The sequence below is a fragment of the Pseudorasbora parva genome, chromosome 17 (genome assembly GCF_024679245.1).
Source record: "Pseudorasbora parva isolate DD20220531a chromosome 17, ASM2467924v1, whole genome shotgun sequence".
Classification (NCBI taxonomy): Eukaryota; Metazoa; Chordata; class Actinopteri; order Cypriniformes; family Gobionidae; genus Pseudorasbora; species Pseudorasbora parva.
The window spans coordinates 24,564,564-24,580,941 of record NC_090188.1 but is presented as its reverse complement, the minus strand read 5'-3'; the positions used below and the strand labels follow the sequence as shown (position 1 = coordinate 24,580,941).

The following is a 16,378-nucleotide window of genomic DNA, read 5'->3' as shown; positions in this document are numbered from 1 at the left end:
AATTTCAAATCGGACAGTAAATCTAGATGGCTATGTGTTCAAGGCAATTAAATAAGTTAATACGCCTGTGCAGTAGTGGAAAACATAGAAAAAAAATAATCAAATGGCTACAGAAGAAAGGCTTGCTGTCCAAGGCACCAAGTTGCCGCCGCTGTGGAAAAAAGATGCGAATTACAACACACAGTGGACGTGATGGTTACATATGGTAAGTAAGTTGACTTCAGGCACATAGTTTAATTCGTTATTTGGATAGCCTAGTTAACGTTAACATAATTTTAGGGAACTTCCTTTTTAGATTTACTAATATTTTGCACTGTTTTCTTAGGACATGTCGAAGAAACACTCATCGCAGAATTACACTCTCCATTCGCCATGGATCACTGTTCAGTAACTCGAGAGTTGCTCTGGTTAAGTGGATGGAGTACATATACAGGTAACGTTAAGGTATGATAGCCAGGCACTGTTTAAACTGTATTTTACTGTGTCGTTGTTACAGTGTAATTATATGTTTAAGTACTGAGTAATATTAATTAAGTAAGTTACATGCACTTACTATAAGTTAGGGTTTGTTTGGATAATCATGCATATTTAAATGTTGATACTATTGCAAATATTGTAAGTACAAGTATGTAACAAGGACACTGTAAAATAACTTTTTAAAAAAACCTGTCAAAAATAAGCCGTTAATATCGCGTTAACGCAAATTCATTTTAACTGCATTATTTTTATTAAAGCAGCGCGCATTTCCTGTTTGCCACATAAAATACCGGCAGTTCAATAGGGAGCGCTCATCTCTTAAAGGGGCCACACTATATTCCGACTGGTGGAATATGGACCTCCTCCGGGTATGGTGTGGTACTGGTGGGCTCACAGGTCCGCATGACAGCTTTCACATTACCAATTTTTCATACAAACTGTGCCCTGTGCTGAATTAAACTTCCAGTTTAAAAACGTTCTTTATTTATATCCAAATGAGAGAAGTGACTGCTTATTCTGGTCCTCTCCAAAAGTAGAAAAAATAACTCACTATTCAAGTTTTAGTGTACAACTCTCCACATTAGTGTGTTATAGAAGTTTGCAATGACATTCCACCTAGGCTACTCCATATTACCCATTGTTTTTAACTTGTGTATTACCTAAACATACAACTAAGACTCAGCAATTATACCTAAAATAACTTTTTTAAGAACATATTACTGTTTAAAAGGCCGCTATTATGCAATTTTATTAAAAATAATAATATTTATTTCTAATCGTCTTGTATTAATTAAATTTTTTGTCTTTAAAGGTTTTCACAGGGTCTACATCTAAGACAGATTGATTTGATGGAAGACTGTTGCCAAAACATCAACAACATTGTCCAGAATGAACAAATTGCTCAGAAAGGTAGCTAAATTTAGCTAAATTTAATAACTTTTCAGTACTACATTGCTCAGCTAATTGAACTGTAATTAATATAGTTTATACACTGTAAAAAAAATTGTTTTGTTTTTTGTTGGTTTAACTTAAAAAAGTAATTAACCTGGTTGCCTTAAAAAATTTTGTTTATTGAAATAAATTGTTTTGAGTTGATACAATGAAGGAAATTTGTTCAATAAACAGAAACTAAAAATATTATTGTATCTGGACCACATAAATTTTTTTATAAATCATGAAAATAGCACTATTTGGCATGTTTCACTGCGTCATCAGAAATCAGACACACACAATTACCCAATATGCTTACAAAATCTTTGAATAGTATTTTAATAAAGGTTGTCGAATCTCTAAAAATGTTCATTGTATTAACTCAAAATTTTAATTTCAATGAACTCAAAATTTTAAGGCAACCAGGTAACTTTTTTTTCTAAATAATTTTTTACAGTGTACTAATATCCACATTTTTTACAGGTTTGCATTTATGCATTGAGTAAACTGAAAAGAAAAACAGGTCTTAGAGTTGGCGGGAAGTCAAGACAGAAGTTTGTGGCCATAGATGAGTCTAAGTTTGCTCACAAGAGAAAGGTACATCTGACATGAGAAATACAAACAGTTTGTTTTTTACCATGTTGAAATGCTAAAGTTGAAATTCTAAAGCGATATTCACTAATACCACATGCAATTAAAAGACGTGATTGAATGATGTGAACCAATAGCTGAACAATTAATTTCTACTGTCAGAGGTGTAAATGGAGTAAATGTAATTAGTTACTTTACTTAAGTATCTGTTGTAAATGTACTGAGTATCAAATATTAGCAACTTTTACTCTCTATTTGACAATTTTACTCCAATACCTTTGTGATAAGTAATGTAAGTACGCATTACATTTTGCATTAGTGATGGGAAGTTCCGAGAAATGAATTTCACGGAAATTCATTTCATTTCCTTCATTCAACCGGTTCTTTCGGACAGTTAGTTTCAATGAAACGGTAAAAAAAAAAAAAAAAAAACGGATCAACGGTTCTTTTACGTCCTTACGTAATGACATCATTTATATCATCCTGGCGGATGAAAATACATTCAAACACATTCATGTAAAGTATTTGTAATCATAACTTAGTATAGTAATAATTATTATTGTCATCATCATTTTGGATAAGTTTTTTTCATTTATGTTTTGCAAAAGCACTCAATACAGCCACTGTCGTGCAAACACTGATGTTTTACACGAATTAAATAGACTTACATTGATATAACATAAACTTACACAAATCCTTGGTTCACCTGTGCTCATGTTATCAGCATCAGCTGTCCCAGTCCGAGAGAAACAGTTCGGTTCAAGAAGACGATATCACGCATGCTCAGTATCTCAGCTCATCGGTTCTCAGAATCAGACATGTCCGAAAGATCGAACGTGTCCGATAGAAATGGTTTTCGATTCTGTACTGGTGATCTGAGAACCGCTGCAACTCGTTCCTGACTCGAGAACCGATGTAGTAGGATAGGCCTATGTGTGCTGAGCTGCGAACTGCAGCAAGCTGAATATTCTAATATCGAACCTACTGTTTTGTATCGACTTAGAAATTAAATAAGAAAAAAGCTGTTCCTGAAAATATTGTGCATTATTGATTACACAAATAAATGTTTAGTTTGACCGTTTTACAATCCATAGTGTTTCCAAACTTTAAAATAATACAGTGATAAGACAGCTTTATGTGATGATGTTTCCAAACGTGATTTTTTTTTTATATACTTGAAACCTGCATTTCGTTCCTCTGAACAAATAACACGCATGCTCAGTTCTTTGACTTATCGGTTCTAAGTATCGAACGTGTCCGAAAGAAACGGTTTTCGATTCTGTACTGCTGATCCGAGAACCGCTGTACGTTCGGTTACACGCGCAACGCTCAGTATCAGCTGCTCGTGAGTTCATCAGTTCTCGACCGGTTCACTAAAATGAACCGGTTAAAAAGAACGATTTGTTCGCGAACCGGTCATCACTATTTTGCATGTCACCTAACTTTTTCTGCAGCAGTTTATTTCTGCTATAAAGAAGTGATATCACTATCTATATTCATGTGTACTGAGCAATGGCTTGAATGACCACCAAATGGTCATGGGGAGATCAGAATCCAAGTGTATGTTTTATCAAACACAATCCAGGTTTAACTGCTGTTAACATTTGTTATGTTTCTTGTGTTTATGCACTTTCAGTTTAATCGTGGCCGCTGTCGTACTACTTGGCAGAGAAAAAAAGGCTGGGTGTTTGGGATGATGGAGGTTAAAGGAGTTCGCCGCCTACCAGTCTTAAAGATGGTAAAGGACCGTTCCAGGACCACATTGATGCCCATCATTAAAAGGCACATCAGAAGAGGGTCAGCTGTTTATAGTGACAATTGGAGGGCATATCTGAATGCGCTACAACCACAAGGATACAAACACCTAACTGTAAACCACAGCAAAAATTTTGTTGATCCCCAAACTGGCTGCCACACACAACATATTGAACGGGCCTGGCTAGCCATCAAGGCACAGGTATCAAGATTCAGGGGTAACAAAACTAAAAAACTATTGAAAGAACACTTGAAATTCATCCAGTGGCACTACTGGCTGGCAAGAAGAAATAGGAAAGGTGCTTTGGGACAGTTGATCCATGATATTAGAAAAGCATACAGGTTTAGATTTAAATAAACTAATATCAGCTGAAAATGCATGATGTTTTGATTTTCTAGATGACCTCTCTTTTTTAACTTTGCTGTGACCTTTTTCAGATTCGTAAATCTGAAGAAAAAAAAACTTCTTTGGTTGATTCTGGGATATTACTGCATAGCACTTTTAAAGATTTACCATTTATTTCCTTTATTTTTTCCTTTAATTTCTAATTTTTAATGAGACATTCTGGTGACCAATTTGCCTTTACAGTAAATTACAGTATTCTGTTATTGTGTAGTGTACACAGTGTAACTGCAATTGCAATGCTTGCTACATTTTAAATGCCACATTAAATTGAGTATTTAGAAATGAGGTTTCAGTTAATATTATAATGTTAATATACATATAATTAATGTACATAGTAAATTGTGGTTGGTATCAAGTATTTCACACTTTATATTAAGTTCCTTAGGAGTTACCATGTAAGTACACTGTTAATACAGTGTTTCACAGAGGTTTGGGTTTTGCATATTACACAGTTATTATGAATGTTTTACACTTTATATTAAGTGGACAGTTCCTCAGGAGTTACCATGTAAGTACACTGTTAATACAGTGTTTAACAGGTTTGGGTTTTGCATATTACACAGTTATTATGAATGTTTTACACTTTATATTAAGTGGACAGTTCCTCAGGAGTTACCATGTAAGTACACTGTAAATACAGTGTTTAACAGGTTTGGGTTTTGCATATTACACAGTAATTATGAACGTTTTACACTTTATATTAAGTGGACAGTTCCTCAGGAGTTACCATGTAAGTACACTGTAAATACAGTGTTTAACAGGTTTGGGTTTTGCATATTACACAGTAATTATGAACGTTTTACACTTTATATTAAGTGGACAGATCCTAAGGTGTTACCATGTAAGTACACTGTTAATACAGTGTTTAACAGGTTTGGGTTTTGCATATTACACAGTAATTATGAACGTTTTACACTTTATATTAAGTGGACAGTTCCTCAAGAGTTACCATGTAAGTACACTGTTAATACAGTGTTTCACAGAGGTTTGGGTTTTGCATATTACACAGTTATTATGAATGTTTTACACTTTATATTAAGTGGACAGTTCCTCAGGAGTTACCATGTAAGTACACTGTAAATACAGTGTTTAACAGGTTTGGGTTTTGCATATTACACAGTAATTATGAACGTTTTACACTTTATATTAAGTGGACAGATCCTAAGGTGTTACCATGTAAGTACACTGTTAATACAGTGTTTAACAGGTTTGGGTTTTGCATATTACACAGTAATTATGAACGTTTTACACTTTATATTAAGTGGACAGTTCCTCAAGAGTTACCATGTAAGTACAATGTTAATACAGTGTTTCACAGAGGTTTGGGTTTTGCATATTACACAGTAATTATGAATGTTTTACACTTTATATTAAGTGGACAGTTCCTCAGGAGTTACCATGTAAGTACACTGTTAATACAGTGTTTAACAGGTTTGGGTTTTGCATATTACACAGTAATTATGAACGTTTTACACTTTATATTAAGTGGACAGATCCTAAGGTGTTACCATGTAAGTACACTGTAAATACAGTGTTTTAAATAATAAGGTAAGACTGACCTTTGTAGACTTTATATTGTTTACCGTTGCTGAGGAGTTACCATGTAAGTACACTGTAATTCAACATTAGTCCTGCCAGTCATAAATACATGGTATAAATATAGGAATCATCCTGGTTTACATATAGGTTCATTGTATTCCAAACTGGTAACTGCAGTATTGAATTTCATTTGGAATTGGAACAACTTGATTAAATACATATTGTTGTTACAACATGTAGTTACATAATTCCTGTTACATGTGTACTTACTGAAGTAAAAAAAGTGTTGTTACCAGTGTACTGTTACACATTTGTACTTACGCATACCATTCCGTGAGTTGTTACATATGTGTAAGTACACAAATATTACACCTGTAGATACTATGGACCAGTGTGTACTTACACTGTAGTTACATACTATGTACACATGTAGTTACCATGTAAGTGCACAGGTATTAGGGCCACTTAATATAAAGTGGGACCCAGTTTGTTATGTACATAATGCTTTACAGTTTGGAGGTACAGACTGACTACATTCTAGGGAGATCAAGCTAATCAGTCTTTTGTCTTTATGCACTTCCTGATCTATAAGCAACATTGTCAGTGATCACATTTGCATCTATTCATCTGATTGGTACTGTTATGCTGATAGGATTTGGATTGGTGTTCTGATTGGCACTGTTATGCTGATAGGATTAGGACTGGTGATATGGAAATGTATGGGGTGTGTCCCTTTTACCTGGGCGGCATGTGCATTCCTTTGTTTAGATTGTCTCCTCCTCTACCGTGTAAACCCTCCCCCCGAAATGTGGATAAATTACAATGTATACTTTTAAAATTAGACTTGGACGACTGCAGCCACAGACGGCACGTGTGTTTCTCAATAAAGAGAAACGCCTGCCCGAAAGATATACCCAAGCTCTCCTGGTCTTCACTTCTGAGTTTCCAACAGTTTTGGTGCCGTGACCCGGATAGAGATCCTCACCTGAATCCAGCTCAACAAAGATTCTGACTTCGTTCCAGACTGAATCCAGCTCAGCAAAGATTCTGACTTTGTTCCAGAATGAATCAGCTCAACAAAGATTCTGACTTCGTTCCAGACTAAATCCAGCTGAATTATTCTGTACAACCAAGGGTTGGTGAGTCACTCTATCCATAAGAACCATTAAGACCAGTACAAATTTGTTATCCTCTGCCCAGCCAGAGAAGAGATATCAGACAGCTGTAGGGTTTGATTAACTAAGTTATCCTCTAAAAAAATGTGTTTTAGAGATGAAAGTGATCCTCTGTTTTCCAGGCAGGGAAGGTTAGCATCACAAGCCAATAGTTTGTAAGCCTCTGTTTCGGCAGGGAAGAATTGTTTAAGCCTCTGTTTCAGCAGGGAAGAATTGTTTAAGCCTCTGTTTTTCAAGCAGGGAAGAATTGTTTAAGCCTCTGTTTTTCAAGCAGGGAAGAATTGTTTAAGCCTCTGTTTCTCAGGCAGGGAAGAATTGTTTTGCCTCTGTTCCAGGCAGGGAAGAATTAGCATCACCAGCTAATAGTTGTTCAGCCTCTGTTTTTCAGCAGGGAAGATTAGCATTACAGGCTAATATTTGTGTTGTCCTCTGTATTACCAAGGAAGGTTAACAGTAGATAATCTGTGTTGACAAGTATACCCTCTGTTAACCAGAGAGTTTTAGTGTTTTGATTGTGTGGTTACAAAGAAACATGTTTAGAAAGAGTGCTAGACTGATCTACACAATAGAAAAAGGTGGTCTTGCGACGCCTTTGTGGTCAGATAGTGAATTTAAGTCATTGTTAGGAGAGCACATGGACTCAATTGTGACTGAGTCAGTCAGATTGTATTTGACAGAGAAATATAAGATCCATCCAGACAAGACTTGCATCTCTACGACATGTCGTTAACAGAAGTCACACAGCTGATGTCACAAATTCTAACTGCAATTCAACAGTTTTGAGTCTGCTGTTACTTCTGAACTACGACATGTCAGTAAAGGCGATATGAGAGAAGGTGTTTTGAAAATTCTAAAGAATATCATGGGACCCAAAGTAGACTGGTCCAAAATCACTAACTGTGTGCAAAGGAAAGAAGAAACTGTCAGCGAATACACTGAAAGATTTTGTCAGTCAGCTATAACTTACAGTGGAATAGTTGATGATTCTGAATGTGTTTTAGATGACCAGGGAGCTTTTGTTTGCATCTGGTCAGATGGTCTTTTAGCCGAGTACAGAAAAGCATTGCCATTCCTAGATCTAACTTGGTCTAACAAAACTCTCAGAAGTAACCTAGAAAGGTTAGCTACATGGGAAAGAGATGCTGATGTTAAGGCAAAAGTAAGAGTAGCAGCAGCTACATTTAACACAAGAAATCAAGACAACAGATGTCCTAAGAGAGAAGGCAAATGCAACTACTGTGAAAAATCAGGTCACTGGCAGAAAGAGTGTAGGAAGAAGTTGCAAGATAGTAAAAGAAATGCTATGCATAATTCTGTTCCTTCTCAGCCAGCCTACAATCCTGAAGTAGTTCTGCCAGGGTACACTGAAACTTTAGGACAGCTTGCTCAGGCTCTTCTAAAAGCACAAAAGAACAGGCAAAAAACTAATTGTTGGGGCTGTGAGTACCCAGCCAACATGTCCTTGTGGGCCCCACATGGGGTTTAGCTGGGCTACATGGACTGGGCATGGGCTCAGGGTGGGCAGCTTGATGGGCTGAATGTGGGCCCCATCTTGGATAAAGTTGTGGGGCCCAGTTAGGTTGCCCATTATTGTTTACTTGAGGGTCCCATGTGGGCCACATTTGGGCTATATTTAGAATTGTAACGTTTTATTGTTTGCAGTTGGTTTTGTTTTTGTACAATTATGGGTAACAGCCTAACCCTAACAACTGATTACATTTTAAGTATTTCATAAGTTTATATACAACTTCTTAATTTTTCCAATTTAAAAAAAAAAAAATAGTTGATTGTTTTAAGTCTGTAGCACTTTGAGATTTTTTTTATATTAATAAATGTAGTTCTTCCCACAAACCCAGCTGGGCTTCCTATGTAGGACCTAGATGGTTCACTAATGGGAAATGAGTACATGGGTTGAAAATGGGCAACTCAGTGGTCTAATTCATTCACAGTCAAGACAAGTGAAAACACAGTCAATTTCAGAGGTTGATTGGATAGATAGCACACAAATATCGCCCTTGAAATAATTTGTATTGTTATTTGGACACTTAAACACAATGTGGCTTCAATCTAATCAAAATCTAAAAAGGCCAGCACAATTGAAATTTGACCAAATATTATGCCATTTAGTGGTAACAGGCATCAAGAGCCTGTGGATACAGAGGAAAAAAGCAATACAAATTTTATTTTGTGATCACAGAAAAGCGCCATACAGGGACCATTTTAGCTTTTATTCAAAAAGTGTACACATTGAGGGAAATATTTCCGTTCTCAAATGTTTCATTTTAAATAGATCTTTAATAAATGTTTATGTTGTCAAAGAACAACTAGTTTCCAATGATCAATGAGATCTGAGGAGCTTTATCCATCTCCTCACTCAGCTGCCTGTGCTTTTTCCCTTTTTTATTTAGTGCTAATTCAAATAACAAATGCACAAAAGATAGTAACACTTTAGAATACTGTTACAAATAATTTGTAATGCCTTCAGTAGGATTTGGTAATACTCAGTCAGTCTTAGTAGGTTAAACCAGGATCTTCACTTTATAATTAATTATATAAGAGCTTCCACATCTGTCACACCTGATTCAACTCATGAGCTCATTAGACTGAAAAACCTGAAATGGGTGTGTCAGATGTAGGGAGACATACAACATTTGCAGGGCTGGTGATACTCCAAAACAGGTTTGTAACCATAATCATAACCATGTATTTTACAACACATCTGCTTGTGATTCTTATTAAGTGGGGGTCTTTTTTTAGGATTCTTTAGCTAAGGAGGAGACTCCAGGTTGGTTGCAGTTCTGGACAATTGTGCTGCTGGAGACTAAAGGTTTTCTGATGGTTTCACACTTAATTCTTCACCTTAATTCTGAATTTTTTAGTAGTTAGCGTGTGTCATTTCTTCGCCATCTGTTTTTGTCCGACGTGGGGTACCAAAAGGTGACACAATGGTTGATTCATTTCTTTGGTCTTTTTTTCAAAGGGCTGTTCGGAGAGTGATGACTGACAGAGGAGTGAAGAGCTGCACTGTTTTTCATTTATTTGTTTGTGAAATACATTAATTTAGACTGTACTTTTGATACTTTGGTATTATAAAGTTGTAAATGTAGTCATTTTCAAATACCTTGCACAATAAACTAAAGCATGAACTACTGGTTTCTGTTCATTGAATACTTTTAACATTTTAATGTAGTTAGTGGATTACATGTAATGTTTGTATTTAGAGGTTTACTATAAGATAACCCAAACAGAAAATATGGTATCCCATCTATATTCCCATTGTGGCCCATAAGAGCCCTACATAACATCCATCTGGATCCCGTCATCAACCTATATGGGAAGAACTATGTAGGCCCCAAATGGGTGCTACCTGGGTTACCCATATGGGCCCAGTATTAGCCCATCAAGAGACAGTCATCAACCCATTTAGGCCCCATAAGGGTTCTGTATGTGGCCCACATTGGCCCCATTTATTAGAGCCCATATGGGACCCATGTTGGCCCCTATAATGAACACACAAATGGGCCCCACTTAGAGCCCACTATGGACCCATCATGTGCCCCTGTGGGCTAACACACATAGGGCCCATGTTGAGCCGATGGACAAAATTATACGGGCCCCACCTGGGTTGCCCATGCAGGGCCCAAGTGACAGCCCATCAAAAACCCACATGGGGCCCACATGGCAATGTTGGCTGGGTAGCTACCTTTCCCCTGTAATCCATCACAATGACAAGAGAATATTTGTGAAAGGTAGCATAAAAGAGAAAGAGATTGACTTTTTGCTTGATACAGGTGCAGAAATTACAGTAATTCCTACAAAATTGGCTAAAGGTTTAAACATTCCGTACAAGAAAACTAAACTTTGTTTAACTGGTGTAATAGGTGAAGATTCGGTTTTGTATGAAACACCATCCATAGAGGTACAGTTCGGCCCAAAGACTCTGACTACAAAATTGCTATGTGCTCTATTAAATACAGGTGCAATTCTAGGCATGGATCTACTCAGACAAGTACATCTAACTTTAGACATGTCCTCAGAATCTACTAGCATAAACATTTCCTTAGCACAAGTTTCTACCAATGGTTCAACCCCTCCTGAGTATGCTTTCTTACAGAATCACCCAATTTGGGCTAAAGATAAGGATGATTGTGGGTTTTTGACAGGCGTAGAACCAGTCAAATTGACAGGAACTCCACCTCCTGTAACCAGACAATATCCAATCAATAAGGAGGCTATACAGGGAATCAAAAGTTGTTGCAGCAAGGAGTGTTATCTAAAACCAAAAGTCCCTGTAACTCACCTGTATGGCCCATAAAAAATCCAATGGGACATGGAGACTCACCATAGACTACAGAGTAGCCAATAAACATATTGATAAAATCACCCCTCTTGTAGCAGATCCATCTACAATTTGTAATGGCTTACCATTAGATTGTAAAGTTTTTTCAGTAATTGATATGTCTAATGGATTCTTTTCTGTACCCTTGCACTCTGACAGCCAGGCATGGTTAGCTTTCACAGTTGACTATGAACAATTCAAGTGGACACGGTTGCCACAGGGATTTCAGAATTCCCCAACCATATACCATCAGGCTGTCAGACGTGATTTGTGTGACCCAGAATGTCCAGTCAAACAGTCCACCATGATTCAATATGTCGATGATATTTTGATTGCCTTTACCGATCACGAGGTACATCAAACTGACTTGAAAGCATTGTTGGACTATTTGCAGAAAAAAGCACACAAATGTAGCTTTCACAAAGCTCAAATTGCTAAAAACCAAGTCACATTTCTGGGTCAAACAATTGGTGCAGGAAATAGATCTATTACACAGGATCGAGCCGCTTCTGTCAAAGCTATACCTCCGCCTAATACTATTAAATCACTCCGATCTTTTTTAGGAACAGCAGGTTACTGTAGACCTTGGATTGAAGAATATGCCTCAATTGCACAACCTCTCTATGACTTGTTGAAAGGCCAAGTTAAAGATTCTGATACTGTTTGTATGGAAGAAATTCAGCTCAAAGCTTTCAATGATTTGAAGAGAGCACTATGTCAAGCACCAGCATTAGGAATTGCCCAAACTGACAGGCCCTTTGTGCTTTATGTCCATGAACACTTAGGCTTAAATGAACTTCTGCTGGATCCCCCATTAAGCATGCTGGATTAGTAAAAGATCTAATGTTTGCCATGAAACTTCCAAAGAAATTAGCGGTGATCAAAGTGAAAGCACATCTCACAACTAATACTATGGAAGCTAAAGGTATTGCTCTTGCTGATGTAGCTGCTAAACAAGCTTGTTCCTATGTAACTGTACAAGTATGTTCAGATAGTACAGCACAGAAGACGATTCTGCCTCCTGAATCAATAATTGACCTGTACAAAGGTCAATTTTGTACAGGTCAATTCATATAGAGGACCTGTTCCTCTATATGAAGCATGGACATTGTTAGACAAAGGAGCCACAGTGGATTCATCTGGCTGCTGGACCAAGGGGGGAAAGTATGTTGCCCCAGAATCACTGCTTCCATATTTGGCTCAACAAATACACAATTTGGGTCACAGTAGTCCAGCAGCAATGAATCACAGGTTCACAAATCAATGGTGGAATTCAAAATTCAGAAATGTAGCTAACGAAACAGTCAAAAGATACGTTACATGTCAGAAAAATAATGATGTGCCAGCAGCAATTACAGCAGCAACACATACCCCAGCTCCACCAGGACCATTTCGTCACCTGCAAGTTGATTACATATCGTTGCCTCCTTGTAAGGGTAAAACTGACGTTTTGGTTGTGATAGACAAGTTCTCAAGATGGATAGAAGCTTATCCAACAGGGCGTGCTACAGCTGCACATACCGCTAAATGTCTTGTCACTGATTTCATTCCTAGATGGGGATTACCAGATTCCATTGACTCAGATCAAGGTACACACTTCACAGGACAGGTAGTCAAGGAAGTGTCTAAAATGTTGAAAGTTAAGTGGAATCTTCACTGCCCCTACAGGCCACAAGCATCAGGACAGGTTGAACGTGCCAACAGAACAATCAAAACCAGACTAAGCAAAATGAGGTGCTGCCAGCAGTTCTGTGTAGTATGAGAGCGTCACCTAACAGATCCGTAGGACTGAGCCCTCATGAGATTATTACAGGACGGCCAATGCAGATGCCAGGCGTGATTGATCTTAGAAATGCTGATGTTCACATTGCCTCAGATGCCCTGATCACTTACTGTGAAAACCTCACAAAGGCAGTACAGAGTGCCAGAGAGAGAGTTGAGTCGTGTTGGCAGACGCCACCAGAAGGTGGACACACGATCATCCCAGGTCAGTGGGTGATGATAAAGTCATTCAAAAACAAGCCCTTAGAGCCTAAGTGGCATGGACCACATCAAGTGATGTTGATTACAGCAGCTGCAGTGTTGTGTCAGGGAAGGAAAGCTTGGACGCATGTGTCACACTGTAAAGTTGTTCCTCCACCCACAGGGATAGGTTAGGACACACGGACCAGTGAGGAGCCCAGGAAAGAACTGAATGCAACAGGCATCGGGGGCCAATCCTGCGGTGAAGATTCCCTCATAGGCTTTCCCCTACCCACTAGTCCATCCTTACCTCACTGTTTTTTAGGTGTCGCAGGAATTAAGAAATAGGGAAAGAAGAAACAACAATAGCAGACTCAGATTGAACAGAGGAAACAACCCCAATGTTTGCAGTCTTTTAGAACAAAGCCAATTGTCATGAAAAAAAAATACACAACGCAGAGAATCACCTACGGGAACTTCAGTCATCTATCAACATGATCAAGATTGCCTTGCTACTAATCATCATGGACATCGCACAAAGTGTAGACTCCAGAAACAACATATTCTTAGAGCTTACCACTCACACCCACCTTCAGGAGAAGCAAGAATCCCATGGTTGGCATATGATGGGAGGAACTTCTGGTCTACAACATCCTACCCAGTCAATTCAACGGCAGGTTCACCCTGGTTTCTACATAATTCAGCTCCAACCACAAACCAGAAGATGGCTGCATTCAAGGACTCGCTTATGCACAAACATGGTGGTCAAGTACTCTTGAACAAAATCCAACAAGACATTCTTGATCTTTCAGCAAAATTACATCAGATGACTGAAGATAATTATTCATGGTTCGGAAACCTGTAAGGTCAACAAATGACTCACAAGGACTATTCCAATCACAAAAGAACATTACCCGTAAGAACTATACGGACCCAAGTGGCATGTTTGTTTCTGTGTCAGCATGTCATTCGTCACTACAGACAATCAACACAGAGCAAGTGATATGTGCCTGTAACTTTTTCAAGTTACATGAATAGAAGATGGGGCTTATGCTAACAAACATAAGCTATAGAATGGACTTATAAAGGTTTAAATTTGTATTATGTGAGAGTTATTAGAACTCTCAAAGGGGGGACTGTGGGATTACAAATTTATAAATGGTTATATCAAGGTTCCAATGTAATAGTATACTAACAGTTTGTTATGTACATAATGCTTTACAGTTTGGAGGTACAGACTGACGACATTCTAGGGAGATCAAGCTAATCAGTCTTTTGTCTTTATGTACTTCCTGATCTATAAGCAACATTGTCAGTGATCACATTTGCATCTATTCGTCTGATTGGTACTGTTATGCTGATAGGATTTGGATTGGTGGTCTGATTGGCACTTATGCTGATAGGATTAGGACTGGTGACATGGAAATGTATGGGGTGTGTCCCTTTTACCTGGGCGGCATGTGCATTCCTTTGTTTAGATTGTCTCCTCCTCTACTGTGTAAATTCCTCCCCCCGAAATGTGGATAAATTACAATGTATACTTTTAAAATTAGACTTGAACGACTGCAGCCAGAGACGGCACATGTGTTTCTCAATAAAGAGAAACGCCTGCCCGAAAGATATACCCAAGCTCTCCTGGTCTTCATTTCTGAGTTTCCAACAAGACGAAACAAAGTAAAAAGAAACAAAGAAGAGACTTACACTCTGTCTAAAAAAATAATGAAATATGAATAATAATGTTAATGAATATAAGGTCTTAAGTAATTATTTTTGAAGGAAAGATCTATGATAATCAATTAAAACTATGAGGTAAAGTTAAAGACAATGACTGAAAAACATGTGAGGCAAGAAAATGTATAAATAGTAAGATAAAAAAGAAAAAAAAGTGGTTCATGTTCCTCTAACTCTTAATTTTTTTGATAATGTTAATTTGTCTTAATGTCGGTAAAAATAGTTTTTATAAGATAAATTGGTGTAATATGTTAAAAACACTAGATGCTGATGTTTTGGTTACAAAAAGATAAGCTGGGTCATAAGCTGTTAACCCCTAACATGTCCCAGAGTCCAGAAGGGCTTGGCAGATGTGAGTTCTGGCTGCCCACAGCAGTCTTACCGGAAGGAGAATAGACTATGAGGTCTTATCCATGGAGATCCTGCCCAGCAGTAGCCTTCTCCGGGCTTGGTCTTTTAAATGACAGGTGTTCAGGAAATGGCCGGTTCCCCCGCAGTAGAGACACAGACCCAGGGATCTCCGTCTCTCTCTCTCTCTCTCTCTCTCTCTCTCTCTCTCTCTCTCTCTCTCTCTCTCTCTCTCTCTCTCTCTCTCCACAGGAAAGCTGAGCACAACCCACCTGCATGGGCATGGGATAGAAAATGAGACTGACCGCATCACCACCGCTGGCCTGAGAGCATTCAAAGTTACCCGACTGAAAACCCAACCTGGATCGCTGTTCAAGACGGCTGAGGCACGCGTCCACCCTCAAGGCCAGCTCAATAAGTCCATCGATCTTCTCAGGCAAGTCCAGAGCGAAATCTCTTTCTGGATGCGGCCAGCCAGCCCATCCAGGAACATGTCCCACTGTGCTTCCTCGTTCCATCAACACTCGGCAGCTAGGGTGCCAAACTTGATAGAATAGTCAGAGACCAAGTGGTTACCTTGGCATAGGTCAGCCAGTTGACGCGCTACCTCTCTTCCCGTCACCGCCCGGTCAAACACCCGTTTTTATTTTCTGCTGATAGTACTTGGAACGAGGAACAACAAGGAACCGCAACGCTGCTTTCCTCGTGAGTAGCGTGAGGACAAACGCCACCTTAGACGCCTCGGTACTAAAAGTCAAAGGTTGCAGAGCAAAAAACGGAACATTTTGTAAGGAAGGCTCTACAATAACTGGTCTCACCCACATAAATCTCAGGTGGCGGTAGGCAGGGTTTAAACTGGCGGCTGGAGTGGGGGAAATCAGTGGTGGGCTGGGCACAGTGGGACGGGCGAGTTGTTGCATCTGTTTGGTCAGCTCGGACACCTGTGCTACCAAGGCCTGCATGGCCCGTGCCGTGACGGCCAGATTCTCTTCTTGTTGATTCAATCTGGAACTATTCTGTGACAGAAACTCATTGATATCCGCTGAACTTGCTGAATCCATCTTAGGTAAGACTGTTCTGTAACGGTCAAAGAAAACTGGATTCAATAGCAAGTAAAATGTCCTT

At 38.6% G+C, this 16,378-nt stretch overlaps 1 pseudogene; it reads left to right on the top strand.

Annotated features, from left to right (window-relative positions):
* The first annotated feature begins 13 nt into the window (after positions 1–13).
* LOC137045106 (uncharacterized) lies at positions 14–4,441 on the top strand (annotated as a pseudogene).
* The last annotated feature ends 11,937 nt before the right edge of the window (positions 4,442–16,378 follow it).